At 46.2% G+C, this 27,145-nt stretch overlaps 1 protein-coding gene across 1 annotated transcript in view; it reads left to right on the top strand.

The window, feature by feature from the left end:
- Positions 1 to 27,145, top strand: part of LOC138662926 (oocyte zinc finger protein XlCOF8.4-like) — an 866,299-nt gene that overhangs the window by 704,363 nt on the left and 134,791 nt on the right. The gene's annotated exons all lie outside the window — the stretch shown is intronic.

Genomic DNA, 27,145 nt, shown 5'->3' on the forward strand with positions numbered 1-27,145 from the left:
TTTAAAATTGCCTACAGCCATGTGTTATTATTTTAGGCATTCGATGCCTGTCTGCGGTCCATTTTTTCAACTACTACTACACTGACCAGGTCACTGCTGCCCGTGTACCCCTGGAACCAATTTAAAATTGCCTACAGCCATGTGTTATTATTTTAGGCCTTCGATGCCTGTCTGCGGTCACTCCTTCCACTAGGCCTCCACTGACCACACCACTGCTGTCCGTGTACCCCTGGAACCAATTTAAAATTGCCTACAGCCATGTGTTATTATTTTAGGCCTTCGATGCCTGTCTGCGGTCACTCCTTCCACTAGGCCTCCACTGACCACACCACTGCTGCCCGTGTACCCCTGGAACCAATTTAAAATTGCCTACAGCCAGCCCAATTTTTTTATTTTAGGCCTTCGATGCCTGTCTGCGGTCCATTCTTTCAACTACTACTACACTGACCAGGTCACTGCTGTCCGTGTACCCCTGGAACCAATTTAAAATTGCCTACAGCCATGTGTTATTATTTTAGGCCTTCGATGCCTGTCTGCGGTCACTCCTTCCACTAGGCCTCCACTGACCACACCACTGCTGTCCGTGTACCCCTGGAACCAATTTAAAATTGCCTACAGCCATGTGTTATTATTTTAGGCCTTCGATGCCTGTCTGCGGTCACTCCTTCCACTAGGCCTCCACTGACCACACCACTGCTGTCCGTGTACCCCTGGAACCAATTTAAAATTGCCTACAGCCAGCCCAATTTTTTTATTTTAGGCCTTCGATGCCTGTCTGCGGTCCATTCTTTCAACTACTACTACACTGACCAGGTCACTGCTGTCCGTGTACCCCTGGAACCAATTTAAAATTGCCTACAGCCATGTGTTATTATTTTAGGCCTTCGATGCCTGTCTGCGGTCACTCCTTCCACTAGGCCTCCACTGACCACACCACTGCTGTCCGTGTACCCCTGGAACCAATTTAAAATTGCCTACAGCCATGTGTTATTATTTTAGGCCTTCGATGCCTGTCTGCGGTCACTCCTTCCACTAGGCCTCCACTGACCACACCACTGCTGCCCGTGTACCCCTGGAACCAATTTAAAATTGCCTACAGCCAGCCCAATTTTTTTATTTTAGGCCTTCGATGCCTGTCTGCGGTCCATTCTTTCAACTACTACTACACTGACCAGGTCACTGCTGTCCGTGTACCCCTGGAACCAATTTAAAATTGCCTACAGCCATGTGTTATTATTTTAGGCCTTCGATGCCTGTCTGCGGTCACTCCTTCCACTAGGCCTCCACTGACCACACCACTGCTGTCCGTGTACCCCTGGAACCAATTTAAAATTGCCTACAGCCATGTGTTATTATTTTAGGCCTTCGATGCCTGTCTGCGGTCACTCCTTCCACTAGGCCTCCACTGACCACACCACTGCTGTCCGTGTACCCCTGGAACCAATTTAAAATTGCCTACAGCCAGCCCAATTTTTTTATTTTAGGCCTTCGATGCCTGTCTGCGGTCCATTCTTTCAACTACTACTACACTGACCAGGTCACTGCTGTCCGTGTACCCCTGTAACCAATTTAAAATTGCCTACAGCCATGTGTTATTATTTTAGGCATTCGATGCCTGTCTGCGGTCCATTTTTTCAACTACTACTACACTGACCAGGTCACTGCTGCCCGTGTACCCCTGGAACCAATTTAAAATTGCCTACAGCCATGTGTTATTATTTTAGGCCTTCGATGCCTGTCTGCGGTCACTCCTTCCACTAGGCCTCCACTGACCACACCACTGCTGCCCGTGTACCCCTGGAACCAATTTAAAATTGCCTACAGCCAGCCCAATTTTTTTATTTTAGGCCTTCGATGCCTGTCTGCGGTCACTCCTTCCACTAGGCCTCCACTGACCACACCACTGCTGTCCGTGTACCCCTGGAACCAATTTAAAATTGCCTACAGCCATGTGTTATTATTTTAGGCCTTCGATGCCTGTCAGCGGTCACTCCTTCCACTAGGCCTCCACTGACCACACCACTGCTGTCCGTGTACCCCTGGAACCAATTTAAAATTGCCTACAGCCATGTGTTATTATTTTAGGCCTTCGATGCCTGTCTGCGGTCCATTCTTTCAACTACTACTACACTGACCAGGGCACTGCTGGCCGTGTACCCCTGGAACCAACATCAGAAAATATAAAAATAAGTATTTTGCTTATAAAAAAGAAAATACTGGTGAGATATCAAATGCAGACATTTTAACATTAAAAACAAACACACAACTCTAATCTGGTACAGTACTAAAAATGGCCACCAGCTACAATTACTTTCTCCTGCAAGTAGTTAACTGAAAGTTTTTTTAAATTGAAAACACACATATGGCATCCACCGAGTGTTGTCCTGTCGCGTCTTCTTTATATTATTGCCGAGAAGATGCAAAATAATGAAAATAATAAAATCATTAATTACCAAAATAATAGAGAAAGTCAACACCACATTGCAAATAAACATTCATTCCAAATAAAGAAGCAGGGCGCGTCCGAGGGTGAGTATATACCTAATAAGAATATAATCACCCTCGGACGCGCAATGCTTATTTCCAACAGCCTTCCTTCCTAAGAATCAGCCCTTCCGTCGTGTAGAGAGACGTTGTGTTACACTCCAAGGTGTTCCCCAGGTTGCCTTTCCTGAGCTTCGATCTTCCGGCTCTCGTTTAGTAGTTCTTGGAAACTACTCTGCATTAGGCCTTCAAATTGGGTATGGGGTGTAGAGAGATGGTGTGTTCCACTCCAAGGTGTTCCCCAGGTTGCCTTTCCTGAGCTTCGATCTTCCGGCTCTCGTTTAGTAGTTGTTGGAAACTACGCTGCATTAGGCCTTCAAATTGGGTATGGGGTGTAGCGAGAGGGTGTGTTACACTCCAAGGTGTTCCCCAGGTTGCCTTTCCTGAGCTTCGATCTTCCGGCTCTCGTTTAGTAGTTCTTGGAAACTACACTGCATTAGGCCTTCAAATTGGGTATGGGGTGTAGAGAGAGGGTGTGTTACACTCCAAGGTGTTCCCCAGGTTGCCTTTCCTGAGCTTCGATATTCCGGCTCTCGTTTAGTAGTTGTCGGAAACTACGCTGCATTAGGCCTACAAATTGGGTATGGGGCGTAGAGAGAGGGTGTGTTACACTCCAAGGTGTTCCCCAGGTTGCCTTTCCTGAGCTTCGATATTCCGGCTCTCGTTTAGTAGTTGTCGGAAACTACGCTGCATTAGGCCTACAAATTGGGTATGGGGTGTAGAGAGAGGGTGTGTTACACTCCAAGGTGTTCCCCAGGTTGCCTTTCCTGAGCTTCGATCTTCATGCTCTCGTTTAGTAGTTGTCGGAAACTACGCTGCATTAGGCCTACAAATTGGGTATGGGGTGTAGAGAGAGGGTTTGTTACACTCCAAGGTGTTCCCCAGGTTGCCTTTCCTGAGCTTCGATCTTCCGGCTCTCGTTTAGTAGTTGTTGGAAACTACGCTGCATTAGGCCTTCAAATTGGGTATGGGGTGTAGCGAGAGGGTGTGTTACACTCCAAGGTGTTCCCCAGGTTGCCTTTCCTGAGCTTCGATCTTCCGGCTCTCGTTTAGTAGTTCTTGGAAACTACACTGCATTAGGCCTTCAAATTGGGTATGGGGTGTAGAGAGAGGGTGTGTTACACTCTAAGGTGTTCCCCAGGTTTCCTTGCCATTGCTTCGGTCTTCCGACTCTCGTTTAGTAGTTGTAGAAAAGTACACTGCATTAGGCCATACAAAATGGGTATGGGGTGGAGAGAGATGGTGTGTTACACTCCAAGGTGTTCCCCAGGTTGCCTTTCCTGAGCTTCTATCTTCAGGCTCTCATTAAATTGTGGTTAAATGGAACAACTGCATTTGGCGTACTAGTTGGTTTGGGGCCTACTATCGGTGTCTGCCACTCCTTGCTGTTCTCCTCCACTGAACAAAGCTGTGCCGCCTGTTTACTACGGTTGCCAATTTTGAACTGCATTTCGACTACTTACTGATTTGGCCCTACTCTCTGTGTCAGCCTCTCATTCCAGTTGTCCTCCACTGCAATGCCCCCTGGTTATTCCTGTGTTACCAATTTTGAACTGCATTTAGCCCACTTTCTTCTTTGGGCCTATATCTGTGTTTCCACTTCATCGTGCCCATTGCCCAGCCAGTGATAGATGAGTCTGCTGGTACATTGACCCATAACGCAACATTCCCCGTGCACGCTACACAACAACATTGTGACCCTGCTGAAAGTCAGGTTGCTCTTCCCGCATACCATACCACCTTACACGGGGACAAAGAGGAAGGTGCAGATGAAAGTGCAGGTTCCTTCATCAGGTGGGGGGAGGAATACTAGTTGGCGACGTCACTGGCACAGGGCCTCTCATAGTACGCAAAAGTGTTGCTGCCGGTGGGAGGCGCCCCCGCCGTGCAAACACACCGCTGTACTTTGAGGGGCCCTGTGCCAGTGCCAATGCCAACGAGTGGGCCCCCCCTGCTTGCTCAGGTTCACAGCACTTGCAAAGTTGAAATACTTACCTCTCCCTGCTCCACTGCCGTGACGTGGTCCAGATTTCCTGGGCCCACTAATTACTTGAACCAGCCCTACCCCCCACAACTTTAGCCAAATGACCCCCAATTTCAAATGCCTTCCAATTATTATAAGGTAAATTACGCTTGACAAGCTTCATTAAGAAGAATGGATGGTTTTGACATTAAAATGGCCACTCTAGGTGTTTTCCTGGCCCCCACTCACTGCCGACTATGCTGCCCCATTGACTTGCATTGGGTTTCGTGTTTCGGTCGATCCCGACTTTACGTCATAATCGGCCGATTTCACTCGACCCGACTTTGGACATAGTCGGGTTTCGCAAAACCCGGCTCGACTCTAAAAAGGTCAAGGTCGCTCAACTCTACTATAAAATGCCAAATAATACGGCTACACAATGTCAACTACCATAACCACTACATAGCGAATACATAATATTATAATATTACCATTACCTCTACATAACAAAACACTTTATATAAATACCAATGACACCACTATACACGTTCTACTACATAATGACTGAAACACATTAAACTGTTACTAAATAAAAAAAGAAAACAAAAATGCTACTAAAGAGCAATAATACCACCTTATCGTAACCGTATATTGGTAGATCACAGTCCTGCACATACATGTGATTACAGTACAGTCATATATAGTAACTTGCAGATGACGTTTTTTCTGATTCAGGTGCCCCTATGAAAACTATTAATTTCCCTATTTATAAGGCCGCCGTCACACATGCGAGTTTTACGGACGTAAGAGCGCAGAATCTACGTCCGTAAAACTCGCAAAAAATACGGCACAATTATTCTCTATGCCCCTGCTCCTATTTGCCGTATTTTACTGATCAGTATTATACGGCTTTCTACGGCCGTACAAAATCGCAGCATGCTGCGTTTGTCACCGTACTGCGCAAGAAATACGCCAATGAAAGTCTATGGAAGCGTGAAAAATACGGATTACACACGGACAAGCAGTGTGACTTGCGAGAAATACGCAGCGCTGTTAGAGAGAAAAGCCGGTAATTCAGTGCGGTGTACAGTAAAATCACACTGACAGCTTCCAGTCCAATAGATATAATAAATGTGTACACATAGAATAGGTATATATATATATATATATATGTCAGTGAGACACATATATGTATATATATTAATATTTATTCCAGCGCTATACAGCTTGAAAGCCGGTAATTCAATTACCGGCTTTTTCTTTCTCCTTCATAAAACCCGACATGATTTGAGACATGGTTTACATACAGTAAACCATGTCTTCTCTCCATTTTTTTTGCAGATTCCACACTACTAATGTCAGTAGTGTGTATCTGCAAAATTTGGCCGTTCTAGCTCTTAAAATAAAGGGTTAACTGGCGGAAAAAATTGGCGTGGGCTCCCGCGCAATTTTCTCCGCCAGAGTAGTAAAGCCAGTGACTGAGGGCAGATATTAATAGCCTGGAGAGGGTCCACGGTTATTGGCCCCCCCCTGGCTAAAAATATCTGCCCCCAGCCACCCCAGAACAGGCACATCTGGAAGATGCGCCTATTCTGGCACTTGGCCACTCTCTTCCCATTCCCGTGTAGCGGTGGGATATGGGGTAATGAAGGGTTAATGCCACCTTGCTATTGTAAGGTGACATTAAGCCTAATTAATAATGGAGAGGCGTCAATTATGACACCTGTCCATTATTAATCCAATTGTAGTGAAGGGTTAAATAAAACACAAACACATTCTTTAAAATTATTTTAATGAAATAAAAACAATGGTTGTTGTAGTATTTTATTCAACGTCCAATCCAGTCACTGAAGACCCTCGTTCTGTGAGTAAAGAAACATAATAAACCAACAATATACTTACCCTCCGCAGATCTGTAACGTCCAACGATGTAAATCCTTCTGAAGGGGTTAAAACATTTTGCAGCAAGGAGCTGTGCTAATGCAGGCTGCTCCTCGCTGCAAAACCCCAGGGAATGAGGCTAAAAATAGATCAATGATCTATATTTAGCATCATTTGCGGTGAGGCGCCCTCTGCTGGCTGTTCATAGATCGTGGGAAATTACCTAGAAAGCTCCCTGGCTCCCTGGCTTTCTAGGTAATTTCCCACGATCTATGAACAGCCAGCAGAGGGCGCCTCACCGCAAATGATGCTAAATATAGATCATTGATCTATTTTTAGCCTCATTCCCTGGGGTTTTGCAGCGAGGAGCAGCCTGCATTAGCACAGCTCCTTGCTGCAAAATGTTTTAACCCCTTCAGAAGGATTTACATCGTTGGACGTTACAGATCTGCGGAGGGTAAGTATATTGTTGGTTTATTATGTTTCTTTACTCACAGAACGAGGGTCTTCAGTGACTGGATTGGGCGTTGAATAAAATACTACAACAACCATTGTTTTTATTTCATTAAAATAATTTTAAAGAATGTGTTTGTGTTTTATTTAACCCTTCACTACAATTGGATTAATAATGGATAGGTGTCATAATTGACGCCTCTCCATTATTAATTAGGCTTAATGTCACCTTACAATAGCAAGGTGGCATTAACCCTTCATTACCCCATATCCCACCGCTACACGGGAATGGGAAGAGAGTGGCCAAGTGCCAGAATAGGCGCATCTTCCAGATGTGCCTGTTCTGGGGTGGCTGGGGGCAGATATTTTTAGCCAGGGGGGGGCCAATAACCGTGGACCCTCTCCAGGCTATTAATATCTGCCCTCAGTCACTGGCTTTACTACTCTGGCGGAGAAAATTGCGCGGGAGCCCACGCCAATTTTTTCCGCCAGTTAACCCTTTATTTTAAGAGCTAGAACGGCCAAATTTTGCAGATACACACTACTGACATTAGTAGTGTGGAATCTGCAAAAAAAATGGAGAGAAGACATGGTTTACTGTATGTAAACCATGTCTCAAATCATGTCGGGTTTTATGAAGGAGAAAGAAAAAGCCGGTAATTGAATTACCGGCTTTCAAGCTGTATAGCGCTGGAATAAGTATTAATATATATACATATATGTGTCTACTGACATATATATATATATATATATATATATATATTCTTTTCTTTTTGGGACACATGGATCACTTCTATAGCGGTATGTTGGTTTTGCAAGCCTGCGAGAAAACCACGCAGTACGGATGCCATACGGATTACATACGGAGGATGCCATGCGCAAAAAACGCTGACACAGCCTGCCTACGGAGGAGCAACGGACCATTTTTTTGGGGACTTTTCAGCGTATTACGGCCGTAATATACGGACCGTATTGTTTTACGCTGTGTGTGACGCCGGCCTTACAAATAATGTCCTCTGAGTTCCCAACCAGCTCTGTATACAGTGGGTACGGAAAGTATTCAGACCCCTTAAAATTTTTCACTCTTTGTTTCATTACAGCCATTTGGTACATTCAAAAAAGTTTATTTTTTTCACATTAATGTACACTCTGCACCCCATCTTGACTGAAAAAAAAAAAACAGAAATGTAGAAATTTTTAAAAATTTATGGAAAAGGAAAAACTGAAATATCACATGGTCATAAGTATTTAGACCCTTTGCTCAGTATTGAATGAAGCACCCTTATGAGCTAGTACAGCCAGGAGTCTTCTTGGGACTGATGCAACAAGTTTTTCACACCTGGATTTGGGGATCCTCTGCCATTCTTCCTGGCAGATCCTCTCCAGTTCCGTCAGGTTGGATGGTGAATGTTGGTGGACAGCCACCTTCATGTCTCTCCAGAGATGCTCCATTGGGTTTAGGTCAGGGCTCTGGCTGGGCCAGTTAAGAATGGTCACAGAGTTGTTCTGAAGCCGCTCCTTTGATATTTTAGCTGTGTGCTTAGGGTCATTGTCTTGTTGGAAGGTGAACCTTCGGCCAAGTCTGAGGTCCAGAGCACTCTGGCAGAGGTTTCCATCCAGGATATCTCTGCACTTGGCCGCATTCATGTTTCCTTCAATGATAACCAGTCATCCTGTCCCTGTAGCTGAAAACACCCCCATAGCATGATGCTGCCACCACCATGTTTCACTGTTGGGATTGTATTGGGCTGGTGATGAGCAGTGCCTGGTTTTCTCCACACATACTGCTTAGAATTATCACTAAAAAGGTCTATCTTCATCTCATCACACCAGAGAATCTTATTTCTCATAGTCTGGGAGTCCTTCATGTGTTTTTTAGCAAACTATTGGGGCTTTCATATGTCTTGCACTGAGGAGAGGCTTCCGTCGGGCTGCTCTGCCATAAAGGCCTGACTGGTGGAGGGCTGCAGTGATAGGTGACTTTGTGGAACTTTCTCCCATCTCCCTACTGCATCTCTGGAGCTCAGCCACAGTGATCTTGGGGTTCTTCTTTACGTCTCTCACCAAGGCTCTTCTCCCACGATTGCTCAGTTTGGCTGGACGGCCAGGTCTAGGAAGACTTCCGGAGGTCCCAAACTTCTTCCATTTATAAGCGACTGTTCTATAAGGAGCCTTGAGAACTGCAGAAATTCTGCTGTAACCTTGGCCAGATCTGTGCCTTGCCACAATTCTGTCTCTGAGCTCCTTGGCCAGTTCCTTTGACCTCATGATTCTCATTTGGTCAGACATGCACTGTGAGCTGTGAGGTCTTATATAGACAGGTGTGCGCCTTTCCAAATCAAGTCCTATCAGTTTAATTGAACACAGCTGGACTCCAATGAAGGAGTAGAACAATATCAAGGAGGATCACAAGGAAATGGACAGCATGTGACTTAAATATGAGTGTCTGAGCAAAGGGTCTGAATACTTATGACCATAAGATATTTCAGTTTTTCTTTTTTATTAAATTACCCAAAATTTCTACATTCCTGTTTTTTTCAGTCAAGATGGGGTGCAGAGTGTACATTAATGAGAAAAAAATTAAGATTTTTGAATTTACCAAATTGCTGCAATAAAACAAAAAGTGAAAAATTTAAAGGGGTCTGAATACTTTCCGTACCCACTATGTATACAGGATACTATGTGAGTGGTGTATATTACACAATGACTACAGACATCAGATATTACACCAGTCACATATCCAGTATATACCATCAGATATCTGTGCACGTAGTATATTACATACAGTATACAGGATATGTGACTGGTGGGTGATATTTGTAGACATATCTACAAACATCAGATGTCATATACAGGATAGTATGTGACTGGTATACTGTATATTATACTAAGAGTACAGACATCAGGTATTTGACCATCACATACAATATTATCTACTATATAACATCTGATGTCTGTACACATAGTATAAGGGTATGTTTCCATGGTCCGGAAACGTAGCGCTTTGGATGCAGCGGATACCCCGCTCCGCCCAAAGTGCCGCCCCCCTTTGTACGCGTGGTGATTCCGCCTGTGTTCATTGAGCACATGCGGAATCACCCCATCCTGTACATAGAGTGGGTTATTGATCTTGCGGAGACGGAGCGTCTTCTCTGCAAGATAGACATGCTGCGGTCTAGAAAGACGCGCCGCACGTGCGTAAATGCAGGGCCGCCAGATGCGTCCCTGCACGCATAGTGGAGATGGAATTTCATAAAATCTCCACTATGCTGTAATATCTGGACGCTGCGGATATACACAGTGTCCATTCCGCAGCAAATCCTGATTTATTATGCCACGTGGAAACATGCCCTTACACATATAGGATAATATATTACTTGCATATGAAACACTGTCATACAAACATCAGATGTTATACAGTATACACATGTGTATGTGTGTAGATACGTATACATGAGAGTGTGTATACTGTATAACATCTCATGTCTGTACGCAAAGTATAAGGCCATGTTCACACTTGCGCATGACCTCTCATGTCTGTACACAAAGTATAAGGCCATGTTCACACTTGCGCATATTTGCCATGTTTTTTTCTGCGCAGATTTGTTAACACAACCTAAAGCAAAACCTGATGCCAGCAAAGTGAATGAGAAACCTGAAGTGTCATGCAGATGTTGAGTATTCTTGACTTAGTAAACACAGGGCGTTTTTGCAATGTATGTTATTGTTGATGCTTTTCTTATGCAAATTTTCAGCTGCATTTTACAGAACCAGCAAAGTCTAATAAGATTTCAGAAATCTCATGCACACATTGTTTTTTTTGTCATCAGGATTTTGTGCTTTGCATGTTTTTTTGCACAATGGAGCATGTCACTTTCACCATTTGTTTACCCACTGAAATGAATGGGTGGTGAAAAAATGTTGACAAAACACACCAAAAGCTCAGGTATCAGGTTTTGCTGCGTTTTGTGTGCCAAAACCCTGATTCTATAGAATAGGACTTTTTTTTCAATACTAAACTTTATCAGCATGCACAAGAGACAAATCTAGCATGCCAAAACCGCAGCAAAAACCTCATTAAAAAAGCAGCAAAAAACGCAAGAAAAACATACTTTTTTCTGCAGCTTCTTTCCTGCCAAGAGATCAGGTTTTGCTGCAGAAAAACCGCATAGTGTGAACTTACGCTTTCAGATTCGGTGCAGAGAATAATCTGCAGAATGTCAATTCTCTGTGCATTTTTCCCTGCGTTTTTCACCATTGACTTCAGTCAAATCAGTTAAAAACGCAGGGATAAAAAATACCGGTTTTGTAGCTGCGTGTTTCCTGCCAAGAAAGGCTGAAATTTTACTTTGTACGCATACCCCAAGGGTATGTCCACAGTTTTGGTGCAGAAATTTCTGCCCCATTTCTGTCTTTCTTTGCAGGAAAAAGGCTGCATATAGTAGGTGTTTTTTTACATGCATTTTTATTGCAGATTTTTCCCCACTTATTAAGGTACCGTCACACATAACGATATCGTTGCTTTTTGTGACGTAGCAACGATATCGTTAACGAAATCGTTATGCGTGACAGCGACCAACGATCAGGCCCCTCCTGGGAGATCGTTGGTCGCTGGGGAAAGTCCAGGACTTTATTTCGTCGCTGGATCTCCCGCTGACATCGCTGAATCGGCGTGTGTGACGCCGATCCAGCGATGTCTTCACTGGTAACCAGGGTAAATATCGGGTTACTAACCGCAGGGCCGCGCTTAGTAACTCGATGTTTACCCTGGTTACCATTGTAAAAGTAAAAAAAAAAAACACTACATACATTCCTGTCACGTCCTTCAGCGTCAGCTTCCCTGCGTCCCCCAGTGTCAGTGCCGGCCGGCCGTAAAGAAGAGCACAGCAGTGACGTCACCGCTCTGCTTTACGGCTGGCGCTTACACAGTGCAGGGAAGCTGAGGCTGGGGGACGCGACAGGAATGTAAGTATGTAGTGTTTTTTTTTTACTTTTACAATGGTAACCAGGGTAAACATCGGGTTACTAAGCGCGGCCCTGCGCTTAGTAACCCGATGTTTACCCTGGTTACCCGGGGACTTCGGCATCGTTGGTCGCTCGAGAGCTGTCTGTGTGACAGCTCTCCAGTGACCACACAGCAACTTACCAACGATCACGGCCAGGTCGTATCGCTGGTCGTGATCGTAGGTAAATCATTAAGTGTAACGGTACCTTTAGTCTGAGTGAAATCTGCAGCAAAAGCACTGATAAAAGTGACATGCTGAAGATTTACATCTGTACCAAATCTGCAAGGAAAAAATATAAGGAATGTTTGCACGAGACATCAGCATTCTCAGTCACTTGCTGGCATTAGGAATCCCTTTAGGTTTGGTGAGAAATCTGTGCAGAAAAATCTGCGACAATCTGCAGCGTGTGCACAGGCCCTAACACATACAACATAACATATAACTGGCATTTGATATACTGTTAGGCTGGGTTCACATTAGCGTTTGAGTCCACAGCGTGGTGCCTCGGACTTCTTTCCTTAAGCTCTGCCTACTTCCACATGCGTCCTGTGTACCTATCTTTAACATTGTGTATGCAGGGATGTGTTGTATGCGGTGCGTCCTTGTGCGACGTTTTGACGTGCCTGCAGCAACATGTTGCATTTTCTTGCTTTCTAAGGGGACGTCAAAATGATGCACGTGGATGCATCCACATACAATGCATGTCCCTGCGTACACAATGTTAAAGATAGGTACGCAGGACGCATGCAGAGGAGGTGGAGCTTAAGGAAAGAAGTCCGCAGCACCGCGCTGCAGACTCAAAAGCTAATGTGAACTTTGCCTAATACAGTAAACACATTTTTGTATGTATGTACAGATCTAGGATAGTGTGTGTGTGTACATGGTATAACCTCTGATCTCTGTATTATAATTCTTTGTACCAGGCTCAGGCTGGATCAGTCCAGGGCAGGATTCAGTATTATGTCTCTGGTCACTCTGAGGTACAGGGATGGAGATTTATTGCAGGAGATTGAACTTTCCTGCAGAGCTGGTGACCCTGGAGCTGATAACCTGTCACTGGCAGGGCGACCCTGAAAGTTCACTCTCCTGCAATAAATCTCAGTGATCATCAGGAGAGCAGCGGCCGGCGGCTGATTCTATACAGGAGCGGCCCTAGATTTATCAGCGTCCCTTCCTCACCACACAGAAGCTCTACAACTCACCATCCGGCCTCCTGTCTGAGCCGCCCACAAGCTCCTCTCCGGCCGGATGAAGATACAGCCGCGCTCTCTCCACTTCAGCAGAGCAGACGGCCGCACACAGGGAGCTGTGGCTGCGTCTGTGTCTGCTCCACTGTGATGCCGCCTGCACAGATAAAACAAGGCGGCCCCCTGGCGGCCTTAATCAGCTGCTCAGTGACCGGCCCAGGGGGCAAATGCCCCTTTGCAACCCGGCCCAGTCCGCCCCTGGCTGCAGGGCTGTCTCGGGGGCTGCAGGGATGTCTCGGGGGCTGCAGGGATGTCTCCAGGGCTGCGGGGGGGCTCTGGCGACATTTTGTGAAAGAACAGAGCCCCCCCGGCAGTTCGTCCATGCGTTCCTGTATGACTGACTCCGCACTGAAATCTCATGTCCCGAGATTCCGGCGGCCATTTTCCCGAAGTCAGTCATAGAGGAACGCATGGACGAATTGCCGGGGTTTCCAGGATCTCCCGGGACAGCAGCGGACAACCGCGGCAGCGGTGGCGGGCGACAGCGGTGGTGGGCAGCAGCGGCGGCGGCGGACACCCCCTCATCCCAGCCTGTAACGGTAAGCGGTATATATGCTTTGTAAGATGCACCCCCATTTCCCCCCCAAATTTTGGGGGAAATAAAGTGCATCTTACAAAGCGGAAAATACAGTACTGATAAAAAAAGTCATTTAGCATACTGGCTTTTTCCTCATCCTCCTCCACCATTTCACCCACACTATTTTTAAGGGGGCCAACACTATCACTTTTTAGTTTCTTACTATTTATGCAGAATATTTTGGGATTATTTTTACTCTCTCTGGCAATGAGTCTCTCTGTCTCAATCTTTGCTGCCTTGATTTGCTTCTTACAGAATTTATTTAATTTTCTGTATTTATTTAATGCCTCATCACTACCTACTTCCTTTAATTATCTATATTCTTTATTTTTGTCACTTATTGTGCCCCTTACAGCTCTATTTAGCCATATTGGTTTCCTCCTATTTCTAGTATGTTTATTCCCATACGGTATATACTGTGCACAGGTCCTATCCAGGATGCTAATAAATGTCTCCCATTTTCTTTGTGTATTTTTATGTCTCAGGATATCGTCCCAGTTAATTGCACTAAGATCATCTCTCATCCGTTGGAAATTTGCCCTCCTGAAGTTTAGTGTCCTTGTAGCGCCTCTACTACACATCTTATTAAAGGATACATGAAAACGTATTATTTTGTAATCACTATTCCCCAAGTGACCCCCATCCCTTATATTTGATATGCGGTCTGGCCTGCTGGTTAATATTAGGTCTAGCAGTGCTCCCTTCTTGTTGGGTCCTGAACCAATTGTGAAAGGTAATTGTCTCTCATAGTTGTCAGACACTGATCACCTTTGCTGAACTGCAGATTTCTGATCCCCAATCTATTTCAGGGTAGTTGAAGTCCCCCATAATAATGACTTCTTGAGTCGCAGCTTCATCTATTTGCTTTAGGAGGATATTCTCTGTTGCTTCCATTATTTTTGGAGATTTATAACAAACCCCTATCAGTAATTTATTATTTTTTCCCCCTCCCCTTATCTCCACCTACAGGGACTCTACATTTTCATTAGATTCACCTAAATTATCACGCAGGATGGGTTTTAAGGATGATTTTACATATAGACACACCCCTCCCCCTCGCTTATCCGTTCGGTCATTTCTGAACAGACTATAACCCTGCAAGTTAACAGCCCAGCCATGGCTTTCATCCAGCCACGTTTCAGATATCCCCACCATGCCATAATTATGCTCCAAAACCATTAATTCTAATTCATCCATTTTGTTGGCAAGGCTTCTGGCATTAGTATACATGCACTTTATGTATCTCTCTGTACCTCTGTTCTTTCTTAAATTATTAATTGTTCTAACCCCACCCCCCATGCCACCACCACCCCCAACTTCCTTATTTGTGCCCAGGTATCTATCTGCACTATCTTCCCCTCCTATAAAATGAGTACCCTCCCCCCAATCCCTAGTTAAAACACTCCTCCAACCTTCTAGCCATTCTCTCCCCCAGCACAGCTGCACCTTCCCCATTGAGGTGCAGCCCATCCCTAGCGTAGAACCTGTAGCCAACTGAGAAGTCGGCCCAGTTCTGCAGGAACCCCAACCCCTCCTTCCTACACCAATTCTAGAGCCACTTATTAACCTCCCTAATCTCCCGTTGCCTCTCTGGTGTGGCACGTGGTACAGGCAGAATACCACGTTGGAGGTCCTTGCTTTCAGCTTGTAGGCTAATTCCCTGAAATCATTTTTAAGGACCTTCCACCTACCTCTAACTTTGTCATTTGTGCCAATGTGCACCATGACCGCTGGGTCCTCACCAGCCCCTCCCAGTAATCTGTCCACCCGATCAGCGATGTGTCGGACTCGAGCACCAGGTAGGCAGCACACCGTTCGACGATCCCTGTCTGTGACAGATTGCCCTATCTGTTCCCCTAATAATTGAGTCCCCCAGTACCAGCACCTGTCTGGCCTGCCCTGCTCTCCTATTTCCCTCCTTACTGGAGCAGTCACTCCTCCGGCTTTCAGAGGACATGTCTGGCTGCAGCAGTGCTACCCCTGTACTGGCACCCCCCTCATCTGCCAACTTAGTAAACTTATTGGGGTGTGCCAGATCAGGAATAGCCTCCCTGGCACTCTTCCCTCTACCCGGCCTTCTAACTGTCACCAAGCTTGCTACTTCACTGTCCTGTAGCTCCATCCTACCATCTATCCCACTGAGCGTCTGCTCAGTGAGCAGAAGACTCCTCTCCATAGTGTCTATGGATCTCAGTGTTGCCAGCTGCACATTTAGATCCAGAATCTGGGCTTCCAAATGCACAACGTTCTGACATCTCACACAGCAGTATGCGCCCTCAACCGGCTGATCAAGGACTGCATACATGTGGCAAGACGTGCACTGGATGGCATTAACAATAGTGGAGCACATTTCCTAATGGGGATTGCACCAGACAGAAAAGTGAAATAAAAAATAATAGCAAAGTATTAATAAAATACAGACAGCAATTCAGTAATTCCTCCCTTGGAAACTCCATGAATCCAAAGTCACTGAATCACAAGTCATCAATTTTCCGATAATGTAGCATCTCCATTTATTTTCGTGATCTGGGGTCATGTGAGGGCTTATTTTTTGTGCGCCGAGCTGACTTTTTTAATAATACCATTTCGGTGCAGATACGTTTTTTTGATCGCCCATTATTGCATTTTAATGCAATGGCGCGGCGACCAAAAAAATGTAATTTTGTCATTTTGATTTTATTTCTCGCTACGCCGTTAAGTGATCAGGTCAATCTTTTTTTTATTGATAGATCGGGTGATTCTGAAAGCGGCGATACCAAATATATGTAGGTTTTATGTTTTTTATTGTTTTAGTTGGATTGGAGAGAAAGGGGGGGATTTGAACTTTTATATTTTTTTCATTTCTTTTATATTTTCAAACACATTTTTTTTTACATTTTGACATGATTCAATAGCCTCCATGGGAGGCTAGAAGCATGCACAACTGGATCACCTCTATGTAGCAGAAATGCAGGGTTGCTATGAGTGCCAACCACTATGGTTGTGATGGCAATGCACTGATGACCCCTGATCACATGACGGGGGTCCGCGGTGGAGCACATCCGGCCGTGTGGCCAGGAGCGCTTGTTAAATGCCGCTGTCATGCCACGATTCCGCTTGCACCCATTGGGCGCACATGTCAGCTAACATGTCACGGCTTTGAGGTGGGCTCTCCGCCGGAGCCCACCTCAAAGCGAGGGATATTGCCAGCTGACATACTATTCAGTCAGCTGGCAGAAAGGGTTTAACAAAGGGTTAAAGTGAAAAACATCAGAGTTTCAGCAACAAGAAATATCCATCACTATATGGAAAGCAGAGTCACTGCACAATGTTAGTTAAGTCTCGTCCATAACTACTTTATTATACTCTATTATCCTGTACACAGTGGAGGAGATAGAAATCACAGGTCCGACAGCAACAGCTGGAATTGGGCCCTCCGACGTAAAGAAAAAAAATCTATCTATATATAAAGCTGAGTGTATGTGTGTATGTGTGTGTGTGTGTGTGTGTGTGTGTGTGTGTCTCAAGCCACGCTCATTCCACATAGCAACCAATCACTAAGCATCTTTCATTTCACCAGAGCTGTTTAGAAGAAGCTGAGCTGTGATTGGTTGCTATGAGCAGCAGTTTTCCCGCTCCACAACACCTCAGCAGACACTGACCGGGTGGGAGAAATCTAGCATCCCTGGGAACATAAGCTCCAGCCATTGTCTGCCCCCCAGAAAGGAGCAGAGAGCACATGACAGAAATGAATCCCCCTCCTCTATTACTGCCGCGCTCTATTGTTACCGGCGTAGAAAATCGCATCATTAGCGGCCGCACACAGAGCTGCACTGCCAGGTTACATAACAGCACATCTCCAGGAAATCCCTGCTCAGCGCCACCCAGCTCGGGACTATGGGATGGAGGATGTGTGATGGGTATATGGGCACGGGACTATGGGATGGAGGATGTGTGATGGGTATATGGGCACGGGACTATGGGATGGAGGATGTGTGATGGGTAGATGGGCACAGGACTATGGGATGGAGGATGTGTGATGGGTATATGGGCACTGGACTGTGGGATGGAGGACGTGTGATGGTTATATGGGCACTGGACTATGGGATGGAGGATATGCATGATGGGTATATGGGCAATGGATTATTGGATGGAGGATATGTATGATGGGTATATGGGCATTGGACTATGGGATGGAGGATGTATGGTGGGTATATGGGCACTGGACTATGGGATGGAGGATGTGTGATGGGTATATGGGCACTGGACTATGGGATGGAGGATGTATGGTGGGTATATGGGCACTGGACTATGGGATGGAGGATGTGTGATGGGTATATGGGCACTGGACTATGGGATGGAGGATGTGTGATGGGTATATGGGCACGGGACTATGGGATGGAGGATGTGTGATGGGTATATGGGCACAGGACTATGGGATGGAGGATGTGTGCTGGGTATATGGGCACTGGACTGTGGGATGGAGGATGTATGATGGGTATATGGGCACTGGATTATTGGATGGAGGATATGTGCGATGGGTATATGGGCACTGGACTATGGGATGGAGGATATGTATGATGGGTATATGGGCACGGGACTATGGGATGGAGGATGTATGATGGGTATATGGGCACTGGACTGTGGGATGGAGGACGTGTGATGGGTATATAGGCATTGTGCTATGGGATGGAGGATATGTATGATGGGTATATGGGCACAGGACTATGGGATGGAGGATGTGTATGATGGGCACTGGCCTATGGGATGGAGGATGTGTGATGGGTATATGGGTACTAGACTCTGTGATGGAGGATGTATGAAGGGTATATGGGCATGGGACTATGGGATGCAGGATGTTTGATGGGTATATGGGCATGGGACTATGGGATGGAGGATGTGTGATGGGTATATGGGCACTGTACTATGGGATAGAAGATGTGTATGATGGGTATATGGGTGCGGGACTATGGGATGGAGGATATGATGATGGGTATATGGGCACTGGATTATTGGATAGAGGATATGTGCGATGGGTATATGGGCACTGGGCTATGGGATGGAGGATATGTATGATGGGTATATGGGCACGGGACTATGGGATGGAGGATGTATGATGGATATATGGGCACTGGACTGTGGGATGGAGGACGTGTGATGGGTATATAGGCATTGTGCTATGTGATGGAGGATATGTATGATGGGTATATGGGCACAGGACTATGGGATGGAGGATGTGTATGATGGGCACTGGCCTATGGGATGGAGGATGTATGAAGGGTATATGGGCGTGGGACTATGGGATGCAGGATGTGTGATGGGTATATGGGCATGGGACTATGGGATGGAGGATGTGCGATGGGTATATGGGCACTGTACTTTGGGATAGAAGATGCGTATGATGGGTATATGGGTGCGGGACTATGGGATGGAGGATATGTATGATGGGTATATGGGCACGGGACTAGGGTTGAGCGAAACGGGTCGGTCATTTTCAGAAGTCGCCGACTTTTGGCACAGTCGGGTTTCATGAAACCCGACCCGATCCCTGTGTGGGGTCGGCCATGCGGTACGCGACTTTCACGCCAAATTCGCGTTTCAATGACGCGAAAAGCGCCATTTCTCAGCCAATGAAGGTGGACGCAGAGTGTGGGCAGCATGATGACATAGGTCTCAGTCCCCACCATCTTAGAGAAGGGCATCGCAGTGATTGGCTTGCTTTCTGCGGCGTCACAGGGGCTATAAAGGGGCGTTCCCGCCGACCTCCATCTTACTGCTGCTGATCTGAGCATAGGGAGAGGTTGCTGCCGCTTCGTCAGAAGCAGGGATAGCGTTAGGCAGGGTACATTAACCCCCAAACCGCTTGTGCTGTAGCGATTTCCACTGTCCAACACCACCTTTTCTTAGCAGGGACAGTGGAGGCTACATTTTTTTTTCCTCAGCGCTGTAGCTCATTGGGCTGCCCTAGAATGCTCCCTGATAGCTGCATTGCTGTTTGTACACCGCTGTGCAAACCAACTGCTTTTTTTTCAAAGCACAAATCCTGTTGTTCCTTCCTTTCTGCACAGCTTTCTTGTTTGTTTGTCCACACTTTTTTTTTGTGCAGCAGTCCACTCCTTGTTATTGCTGCCTGCCATACATTGCTGAGATTACTGCAGGGAGATAGTAATTGTAGGACAGTCCCTTTTTTTTGTTTCGTTATATCTCTTCAAGCCACTTTCTACCACAGAAAATATACTCTAATACAGTGGCCCAGATTTATTCACTAGTCTCCCTGAAGAAAAAAAAAAAAAAGGGTGCAGATTAAAATTGGCAAATCTGTATCAGTGGCAGTCCTGTGTGTGGCATCTGTGTCTCATTTTCTGGCACAGAAAACATACAGTCTAACAGTGGGCCTGATTTCTTGCCAATTCTCCCATAAATAAAAAAAAAATAGTGGGAGATTAAGATTGGCAATTTTGCCTCAGTGCCAGTGCTGTGTGTGGCATCTGTCTCTAATTTTGTGCCACATTAAACCTAGTGTGTAATACTGGGCCAGATTTTTTTTAAATTCTCCCTGAAAAAAAAAAAAATAGTGGGAGATTAAGATTGGCATTTCTGCTTCAGTGCCACTCCTGTGTGTGCCACCTGTCTCAAATTTTGTGCCACATTAAACCGAGTGTGTAATATTGGGCCAGATTTCTTTTCAATTCTCCCTGAAAAAATAAGAATAGTGGGAGATTAAGATTGGCATTTCTGCTTCAGTGCTAGTCCTGCGTGTGCCACCTGTCTCAAATTTTGTGCCACATTAAACCTAGTGTGTAATACTGGGCCAGATTTCTTTTCAATTCTCCCTGAAAAAATAAAAATAGTGGGAGATTAAGATTGGCATTTCTGCCTCATTGCCAGTGCTGTGTGTGCCACCTGTCTCAAATTTTGTGCCACATTAAACCTAGTGTGTAATACTGGGCCAGATTTCTTTTCAATTCTCCCTGAAAAAAAAAAATAGTGGGAGATTAAGATTGGCATTTCTGCTTCAGTGCCACTCCTGTGTGTGCCACCTGTCTCAAATTTTGTGCCACATTAAACCTAGTGTGTAATACTGGGCCAGATTTCTTTTCAATTCCTCCTGAAAAAAAAAATAGTGGGAGATTAAGATTGGCATTTCTGCCTCATTGCCAGTGCTGTGTGTGCCACCTGTCTCAAATTTTGTGCCACATTAAACCTAGTGTATAATACTGGGCCAGATTTCTTTTCAATTCTCCCTGAAAAAAAAAAGTAGAGGGAGATTAACCCCTCTGTGACCTTGGACGTACTATCCCGTCGAGGTGCCCTGGGCCTATCTGACCCTTGACGGGATAGTACGTCCTGCCCTTTAATGCGATACCGCGACTTAAGTCGCGGTGATCGCATTAAAATTCCGACGCCATCTCACCTGGGGGGAGATGGCCTCGGCATCCAGGGCATTGTCGCCGCCCACCCGCCCTCTCGATCGCTGTGATTGGCTGTTCAATTCTGAACAGCCAATCACAGCCATTCTCATTGTTTCAGCCAATCGGAGCGGCTGAAACAATGAGGTCACAGGCTAGGATCGAGTACCGATGTACTCGATCCTAGGTCCGGTGCCTGGCAACGCCAGGCACCGGCAAGAACACCCCGGATTGGCGCGATCGCCGATCGCATCGATCGCGCCAATCGCAGGGCACCGCGCGGTATTACCGCGCTGTGCCCTGCCGGAACCTGCGTGGATCGGTGCTCTAATAGCACCGATCCTAGGATAGGACACAGTGCAGGCCCAGCAGGGCCTGCAGGAGCCGATTGGCGCGATCGATGTCATCGTCGATCGCGCCAATCACAGGGCGCAGCGGCGATCACTCTGTGACCGCTCTGTGCCCTGCAGGTGACCTGGCTGTGACCTGCCTAGGATGGCGCGAACAGATCCGATCCTAGGCAGGTCACAGCCAGGTCACCAGGAAAGCTCTGATTGGTGGGATCGATGTTATGGTCGATCCCACCAATGACAGGTCACAGCAGCAGCATGACCGCTCTGTGACCTGTCTGTGTCACCTGCCTGACCTGTGTATGACCGCTCTGCAGGGTCCTCATTCTAGCTGAGGATTCCTACAGAGCGGTCATACTGCTGGATCTCCCTGCTGGATTTTGTGCCTGGATCTCCCTGCCGTGCTGGGTATTGTGGTGCCACAGCAGCCTGTAGCACCACAATCCCTGCTAAAGAAAGAAGACAACTAAACGTAAGTTTTATCCCTGATCCCTGCCCAATCCCCGTTCATCCACCCCAATCCCCGTTCATCCACCCCAATCCCCGTTCATCCACCCCAATCCCCCCTTCCCCCTCTTTTTACCCCCTCCACCCCCATTTGTGCCGCCTCCGTGCGCACATTTAGTAGCCGCCGAGCGTTGATTGGTGACGCAATTCACCGATCAACGCTCGCGCTCGCTTTTTTTCCCTCGCCCCCGTTGCGCCAACTCCGTACACACATTCCGCAGCCGCCAAAGTTTGATAGTTCACTTATCAGAGTTTGTGCCTGCCGTTTTCCTTTTTTTTTTTTCACCCCCCTTTTGCGCCACCTGACTACAACCGTACGTTTTGATCACTGATCCCTGCCCAATCCCCACTTCCACCCCCATCTCCCTTCCCCCTCTTTTTACCCCCCTTTGCACCTCCTTCCGTGCGCCCATTTAACAGCCGCCGAACGTTGATTGGTGACGCAGTTCACCGATCAACGCTCGCGCTCGCTTTTTTTCCCTCACCCCCGTTGCGCCAACTCCGTACACACATTCCGCAGCCGCCAAAGTTTGATAAGTGACGCAGTTCACTTATCAGAGTTTGTGCCTGCCGTTTTCCTTTTTTTTTTTTTCACCCCCCTTTTGCGCCACCTGACTACAACCGTACGTTTTGATCACTGATCCCTGCCAAATCCCCACTTCCACCCCCATCTCCCTTCCCCCTCTTTTTACCCCCCTTTGCACCTCCTTCCGTGCGCCCATTTAACAGCCGCCGAGCGTTGATTGGTGACGCAGTTCACCGATCAACTCTCGCGCTCGCTTTTTTCCCTTCAGCCTTTTTGCGCAACCTCCGTACACACATCCCGCAGCCGCCAAACTTTGATAAGTGACGCAGTTCTCTTATCAGAGTTTGTGCCTGCCTTTTTTTTTTTTTTTACAGGTTTTTCTTCTCCTTTTAGCATTTTCTTTTCAGATAAGTTTGCACAAATCACTATCCCCCCACACATACACATACAGTTATCAATAAAGTGCACCCAATCACCATATTCACACAAAAATGTCCCGCTCGTCCCGTTCGTCCCAACAGCGCTATTCATTGGAGGAGGCATATGCTTTCCTTGCCTCCGACACTGATAGCGAGGGAGAGGATCCCACTTTTCTTCACTTTTCTGATTCTTCATCCTCTTCCTCCTCCTCCTCCTCTTCCTCCTCCTCCTCCTCTTCCTCCTCGGGTCCTGCGGAACCACCACGCAGACGCCCCAGGACAGAAGATGAGGCAGCCCCCACCACTCCTGAACCAGCGCTCCCCACTGCGGAACCCACATGGACCTCGCCCCCCGAAAATTACGAGCCACTGATTCCTGATTTTGTGGCAGAATCAGGAATCAAGTTTGACACCACGGGCCTCACAGAAACAGACTTTTTCAAAGTCTTTTTCTCTGAGGATTTTATTAACCTCATGGTGGAGCAAACTAATTTGTATGCTCGTCAATTTTTGGAGCAAAACCCCGGTACATCATTTTCCAACTGGTCTCCTGTAGACGCAGTTGAAATGATGCAGTTTTGGGGCCTGGTCCTCCACATGGGGATCGTGAAGAAGCCAGAAATGCGGCAATATTGGAGTGTAGATGTTTTATATAACACTCCAGTATTCCGAATGGCCATGGTTCGGAGACGTTTTGAGGCCATCCATAAATTCCTGCATTATTCCGATAATGCACAGTGTCCCGCACGAGATGACCCCAACTTTGACCGTCTGTTCAAAGTTCGGCCGGTCATCGAACACTTCAACAAAAAGTTTTCTGAAGTGTACGTGCCCAAAAGGGACATCTGCGTGGATGAGTCCTTGGTCCATTTTAAGGGGCGGCTCGGATTCCGTCAATACCTGCCCAACAAAAGGGCCAGGTACGGAATCAAACTCTACAAGCTGTGTGAGAGTGCCTCAGGGTACATCCACAGGTTTAGAGTGTATGAAGGGAAGGACAGCAGGATTGAACCCCCTGAGTGTCCTCCTGTCCTGGGAGTGAGTGGGAAGATCGTGTGGGATTTGGTGCACCCACTGCTGGATAAAGGTTATCACCTCTATACTGATAACTTTTATACCAGCATCCCACTCTACAAATCCCTCTCTGCGCGAGGTACCGCAGCCTGCGGTACTGTGCGCAAAAATCAGAGAGGCCTCCCAAAGACGCTACTTCGGCAGATGCTCAGAAAAGGTGAGAGCAAGGCCCAATGTAGCGACCACCTGCTGGTGGTCAAGTACAAGGACAAGAGGGATGTCCTTCTCTTGACCACCATACATGGTGATGGCAGAGCCCTCAGCACTGTACGGGGTACCTTTACACAGGTCTGCAAACCGGACTGTGTACTGGGCTACAACAAAAGCATGGGGGGGGTTGATCTCTCTGATCAACTCCTCCAACCATACAGTGCTTTGAGAAAGGCCAAGGTGTGGTACAAAAAGTTGGCCGTCCACATCGTACAAATGGCAATGCTCAACGCTTTCCTGCTGTTACGATGTGCACGCCACACCGATACGTCGTACCTTCAGTTCCAGGAGGTAGTGGTTAAGGCCCTGATATTTGGTACTCCGGAAGGAGAGGGCCCCAGTACTTCCGGAACTGAAGGTGCTCGTATCGTACCAGGCCAGCATTTTCCGGGGGTGGTCCCGCCAACCGGCAGAAAAGGTAAGCCGCAAAAAAGGTGCCGAGTGTGTTACAAAAGGGGAATACGCAAGGACACCATTTATCAATGCGACACCTGCCCCGAAAAACCTGGCCTGTGTATGAAGGATTGCTTCAGATTGTACCACACCTCCATGCACTACTAATTTACTTTACAAGAAAGCGTACATTAGTTCCAAAAAGGGGGCACATCTAGATAAGTTCCTTGGGGGGGGGTCTAGGTTCCAAAATGATGTCACTTGTGGGTTTTTTTTACTGTTTAGGCACATCAGGGGCTCTGCAAACGGAACATGACGACCGCAGACAATTTCTGCATTCCAAAACGTCACAACTTCCCTTTCGAGCCCCAACGTGTGCCTAAACAGTTTTTTCCCACATATGGCGTACCAGCGTAATCAGGACAATTTGGACAACAACTTTTGATGTCCAATTTCTCCTGTTACCTTTGGGAAAATTAAAAATTGGGGACTAAAATATCATTTTTGTGGGAAAAAATAGGATTTTTTATTTTCACGCCTGGGCATTATAAACTTTAGTGAAGCACGTGGGGGTTCAAATTTCTCACCAAACACCTAGATAAGTTCCTTAGGGGGTACAGTTTCCAAAATGGGGTCACTTGTGGGGGGTTTCTACTGTTTAGTCACATCAGGGGCTCTGCAAATGGAACATGATGCCAGCAGAACATTCCATCAAAGTCTGCATTCCAAAACGTCACTACTTCCCTTTCGAGCCCCAACGTGTGCCCAAACAGTAGTTCCTCCCCACATATGGGGTATCAGCGTACTCAGGACAAATTGGACAACAACTTTTGGGGTCCAATTTCTCCTGGTACCCTTGGGAAAATTAAAAATTGGGGACTAAAATATCATTTTTGTAGGAAAAAATAGGATTTTTTATTTTCACGCCTGGGCATTATATACTTTAGTGAAGCACGTGGGGGTTCAAAATTCTCACCACACAACTAGATAAGTTCCTTAGAGGGTCTAGTTTCCAAAATGGGGTCACTTGTGGGGGGTTTCCACTGTTTAGGCACATCATGGGCTCTCCAAACGCGACATGGCGTCCGATCTCAATTCCAGCCAAAGTTAGCTTGAAAAAGTCAAACGGCGCTCCTTTCCTTCTGAGCCCTGCCATGCGCCCAAACAGTGGTTCCCCCCAAATATGGGGTATCAGCGTACTCAGGACAAATTGGACAACAACTTTTGGGGTCCAATTTCTCCTTTTACCCTTGAGAAAATAAAAAATTGGGGACTAAACGATCATGTTTGTGGAAAAAAATAGGAATTTTTTTTTTCACGCCAGGGCGTTATAAACTTTCGTGAAGCACTTGGGGGATAAAAGTGCTCATGACACATCTAGATAAGTTCCTTAGGGGGTCTAGTTTCCAAAATGGGGTCACTTGTGTGGGGTTTCCACTGTTTAGGCACATCAGGGGGTCGCCAAACGCGACATGGCGTCCGATCTCAATTCCAGCCAAAGTTAGCTTGAAAAAGTCAAACGGCGCTCCTTTCCTTCTGAGCCCTGCCATGCGCCCAAACAGTGGTCCCCCCCCACATATGGGGTATCAGCGTACTCAGGACAAATTGGACAACAACTTTTGGGGTCCAATTTCTCCTTTTACCCTTGAGAAAATAAAAAATTGGGGACTAAACGATCATGTTTGTGGAAAAAATAGGATTTATTTTTTTCACGCCCGGGCGTTATAAACTTTCGTGAAGCACTTGGGGGATAAAAGTGATCATGACACATCTAGATAAGTTCCTTAGGGGGTCTAGTTTCCAAAATAGGGTCACTTGTGGGGGGTTTCCACTGTTTAGGCACATCAGGGGGTCGCCAAACGCGACATGGCGTCCGATCTCAATTCCAGCCAAATTTAGCTTGAAAAAGTCAAACGGCGCTCCTTTCCTTCTGAGCCCTGCCATGCGCCCAAAAAGTGGTTCCCCCTCACATGTGGGGTATCAGCGTACTCAGGATAAATTGGACAACAACTTTTGAGGTCCATTTTCTCTTTTTACCCTTGGGAAATTAAAAAGATTATTGCTGAAAGATCATTTTTGTGACTAAAAAGTAAAATGTTAATTTTTTCCTTCCATGTTGCTTCTGCTGCTGTGAATCACCTGAAGGGTTAATAAACTTCTTGAATGTGGTTTTGAGCACCTTGAGGGGTGCAGTTTTTAGAATGGTGTCGCTTTTGGGTATTTTCTGCCATATAGACCCTTCAAAATGACTTCAAATGTGAGGTGGTCCCTAAAAAAAATGGTTTTGTAAATTTGGTTGTAAAAATGAGAAATTGCTGGTCAAATTTTAACCCTTATAACTTCCTTGAAAAAAAAAAGTTTGTTTCAAAAATTGTGCTGATGTAAAGTAGACATGTGGGAAATGTTATTTATTAACTATATTGTGTCACATAACTCTCTGGTTTAACAGAATAAAAATTCAAAGTTGGAAAATTGTGAAATTTTCAAAATTTTCGCCAAATTTCCGTTTTTTTCACAAATAAACGCAAGTTATATCGAAGAAATTTTAGCACTATCATGAAGTACAATATGTTACAAGAAAACAATCTCAGAATCGCTAAGATCCGT

This window comes from Ranitomeya imitator, chromosome 2 (genome assembly GCF_032444005.1).
Source record: "Ranitomeya imitator isolate aRanImi1 chromosome 2, aRanImi1.pri, whole genome shotgun sequence".
In the NCBI taxonomy this organism is placed as follows: domain Eukaryota; kingdom Metazoa; phylum Chordata; class Amphibia; order Anura; family Dendrobatidae; genus Ranitomeya; species Ranitomeya imitator.